The sequence below is a fragment of the Crocuta crocuta genome, unplaced genomic scaffold, assembly GCF_008692635.1.
Source record: "Crocuta crocuta isolate KB4526 unplaced genomic scaffold, BGI_CrCroc_1.0 scaffold581, whole genome shotgun sequence".
Lineage (NCBI taxonomy): Eukaryota > Metazoa > Chordata > Mammalia > Carnivora > Hyaenidae > Crocuta > Crocuta crocuta.
In genome coordinates this window covers 1,168,156-1,172,329 of record NW_027528635.1, presented here as the reverse complement: position 1 = coordinate 1,172,329, position 4,174 = coordinate 1,168,156, and the positions used below count along the sequence as shown (strand labels likewise).

Genomic DNA, 4,174 nt, shown 5'->3' with positions numbered 1-4,174 from the left:
GCCCGCTCACTGTCTTGTCTATGCCCAAGAGGCTTTTGCAATTGAATCTCAAATACCCAGAGGCTGCAAAGCCAGCGCGGGGATTGTCTAGGCCCCTTTCTAGTACCCTTTGGCCAGTGCTTCCACGAGAGAGTAGGAATATCCCGAGGAAAAGCTAACGTGCAGACCAGTTTCAGACGGACTGGGAATTGAGTTAATAATCTTGGCAAGAAAGCAGATGTACCTGTGGGGCGGGGGAGTTTGGCTATCCTCTGTGCATTTCAGATACCTGGCTTTTCTGAGGAGGAGAGGCTAAAACGGTCATTTTACACCCCTCCCCTGCAACCTTGCTGTTTTTGTAGGTGCTTGGCTAAGAAAAACGACTCTCTTTACTTTGTGTCTGTGGGGATAAACTGGCTTTCAGTAAATAGAGCTAAGTTATAAATGGCAGGTATTTCCCTAGCCCATTCTTTGCCACATTTCAGGTAATACTACAGGGCCCATTTCTTAGGGACCTAGGTCCTGCCTAATCCACTTATTCAAATTCGAGTCTCTCTAGCCGCAATAGGTTATAGCCAGTACCCAGAAATGCTTGTACTTAAAAATGAAAAACTCTTTAAACTAAAGCTAGCAATAGCTTTGAAACCAGAGTTTGGCTGTCTGCCTGAACCCCTACAGTTAAACATTTACCATAATTGGTTGATGTTTAAAGGCCTCAAATCTAGGCAAAAAATCCGATGAGCAAAGGATTTATTACATTATTTGTGGACACCGTCCTCTTTTCGATATTATCTCCAGTATCTATTCATAGATAAGTTCAGATTTGTTCATTTTTGTCACTTCAGGAGGCTGCCTTCGGGTTATATTCATGTGACTGTTTGCCGGGCGCAGCGTGTATACAGAGACGCATGTGCAATATTGGCACGAATAGTTAAGTAGATATGTGTACATAGGCATATTTTCTTATGACCTTGGTAAATATTGCATCTTTCATAAAGAATCCTTTCTCTACCCCCACTCCTCATGGCCCTTAGAATTTTCGTCGTCTTCTCTTTTAAAAACCTAGAGGCAGAAACTGAGTGGGCAGCAATGGTAAATTTTGCTTTATTCCATGTGAAATTCATTACGAAAAGGCACTAAGGAAGCACTAAAGGATCTGTCCATAACACATGCACTTACTCTTAGTGAGGTGAAATTTGTTTCCTCCATAGGTAAATAGCTGCAGTATGTTGAAGAATCCCTCTACTGCTGCACATTTGAACAAAACAGATCCCGCTAATTAAGAACTCACATTTGCATTATATTGTATAATGCAATTTGAAAGTGGTAATGGATACCAAAACAAGTTGGCATTTATTCTAAATGCAAAGGATTCGGGAAGCTACAATATATTTTATCAGGGTAGAGGAATTGTTTGTCCTTTACTATAAATGTTAACAAGATTCAATAGAATGAGCAAAAAAAAAATTTTACCTGAAAATATAATGCACATTCCAAGTACTATGATAGCTGAAAAGGCCAGATTTAGACAGTAAATATCAGACGATTTAAATGCCTACCTTTATTCAACTTTAGACACTGTTCTGAGAGCTGACTATATTTGACTGTAATAACTGTGAAATGTTCTTTTTCATATGGGTATGGAGACAGAAATCTGAAAACAAGTATGGCTACAATGCCAATAAACTACAATTAATAATAGTGCTACAAACTTATCGGTGATTGATATCCAAGTCATGAAAATGAGTGCTTTGATATAAAATATTTTGCTGCTCAAAAATGATCACGTGGATACTCCTAAAAATAACATAGAAGTAACAGCTTCCATACCTTCTGCTTCTTTAGCTTTCAAAGTAATTTAAAAACCCAGCCGTTTAGTCCTGCAGTCTCTTTTCCAGCTTCTAGAATGACTCGTGATATCCATATAGAACAATAGGAAACTAAAGGAAATTGCTAGCTTAAAACAAGGAAGTAAATATATAAATAAATAAAAGTGTTAAGAAAACCCCAGCACTATTTATGGCAATGGAAAGAAACACAAAGTTGATGTTCTTCCTAAAATATACGAATGCAAATATTGTGAGACAGATTTTGCAATAGCCTCATGGATTTTCTACAAATGTTCCACTGTACTTAATCTTGACTTTGCCAGGAGTACAACTGGAGCCATGGGACCACACTGATTTGCAAATAAGCAACTGCACCAGGAATTTCACCAGCCTCCTGGAGAGGCTTCATTGCAAAGGCAGTTTTAGTCAATTAGACGCTACCAATTGCAAATGAGTGAACCCCCCCTCCCCCCGCCAACCAAACTCGGCCCTTGTTAGTGGTCTTGCACTCTCATATTTCTCATTTGCCCGGCCTTGCTGTTTTATTTTTTAAAATTCTGTAAGCAATCTCTACACCCCACGTGGGGCTCAAACTCACGATCCTGAGAGATGGAGATCAAGAGTCGCATGCTCTACCAACTGAGCCAGCCAGGTGCCCCTTGTCTTGTTGCTATTTAAAATCAAATTAGCCTTAATTTTGGTATCCAGGTATCACACACGGATCTTTCAGCGTATCTTAATTTCGAAAATGTATTTATACTCTGGTATTTAGAGAAATTATGAATGCGGCACCTAAGTGGAATACAAGAAAGTTCTGAGGATGTTAACATATCTTCTGGGAAGACACATTTCTAAGATCAGATAAGTTTAGAAGAACTTTGCTTCCGTAAAGCTAAATAGTATTTTTGTTAATGTTTGTTTATTTTTGAGGAAGAGAGTGTGAGTGGGGTAGGGGCAGAGAGGCAGGGGGGCAGAGGATCCGGAAGGGGCTCTGCCCTGATAGCAGAGAGCCCCATGTGGGGTTCGAACTCAGGAGCTGAGCTGTGAGGTCGGGACCTGAGCTGAAGTGGCTGCTCAACTGACTGAGCCACCCAGGTGTCCCAAAGCTAAGCAGGTTTTTAAACTTTGGAATTTTTCAGCAAATTCAGTTATGTAAGTCAAAATTAATTCTGACTTACAAGGGNGTACTTTTTGCTCACTTTTACAAATTTGTGGAAATCAGGAGCTGAAGGGTAGCTTTCAGATCATGATCTAATCCATACTGTAGTAGCTTTTATCTACTGAGTGCCTCTTTGCAGCCATCTTGCCTCCAAACATTTCATTTAGTTCTCTGAACAGTACTACAAGGGAGAGATCCTTCTTCTTCTTTCAAAGTCAGGGTTCAGGGAAATTAAGTGATTTGCCCAAGGTCACAAGGTAGTAAGTCAAGATTTGACCTCAGGTCTTTGAGGTTTTCCAGGCACACCATACTTTCTTGTCCACAAAGGAATCAAGGCACTTTTAATTTTGGAAGCATAATAGATTTTCCCCCCAAAGATCAACACTTGGGACATAAATGTTTGCAAGTAGTAAAGAATTAATACTCAACCTTTGATTAAACCAAAAAATGGACATGGAAAACAGTTCATATCAATTATGTATGACAGGGTCTCTTAAATCAGCTGATTTCCCCCCTTTGCCAATAGCGGGCTGTTCCATTCATCTTGCTCTTTCAACTTTCATACTTGAGTTGATTCTGAACGTGTGATACATCTCAGTTGTCTCTTATTAGACAGTCGCCTTTGCTACTGCTAAACGGAGCCATGTAAAGAGGTAGTGTTCACCTCTAAACTTATTCCATTATCTAGTAGGGCACTGAGTAATTGGAAAAGGTGAGATTAGTTGATTAATTGATTAGATTATGCCCAGCCAACCTGATATTCCATTTTTCCAGGGTACTTCTTTCTACTACAGCTGGTAACCTGTTTTTTTAATCCCCCAGAATCTAAGGTGTCAGCTATTAATGTATTAAAGTCTGAGTACTCCAGGCATTAGCTGATTATTCACAAATTATTTCTGGAGGATTAATAAAGAAGAGTATGTTGTTTCAAAGGCTCTTTGTAATTTTGGCTCCTAATGAGTACCCGTTCATACAGCTCACTCATACCACCTATGTTCTCTACACTCACGTTTTTCTAAGCCGATGCTGATATAATAGCATGTGTTTTGTTTCCCCATTTTCTTTCTGAGCATTCTCTAACTTGAAAAAACTATCATCTTTCTCACTCTCTGTCACAGATTAGAGCCCGGAAACAAGCTCCATTGCCTTCGGACAACTCAGAGATAATAAAGATCGTGAAATAAAAAATAGGAAGTTAATGGGAAAA

The 4,174-nt window shown here is 39.5% G+C and overlaps 1 protein-coding gene across 7 annotated transcripts in view; it reads right to left on the bottom strand.

Annotated features, from left to right (window-relative positions):
* Positions 1-4,174, bottom strand: part of SLITRK4 (SLIT and NTRK like family member 4) — a 694,124-nt gene that overhangs the window by 8,905 nt on the left and 681,045 nt on the right. The window lies entirely within an intron of this gene.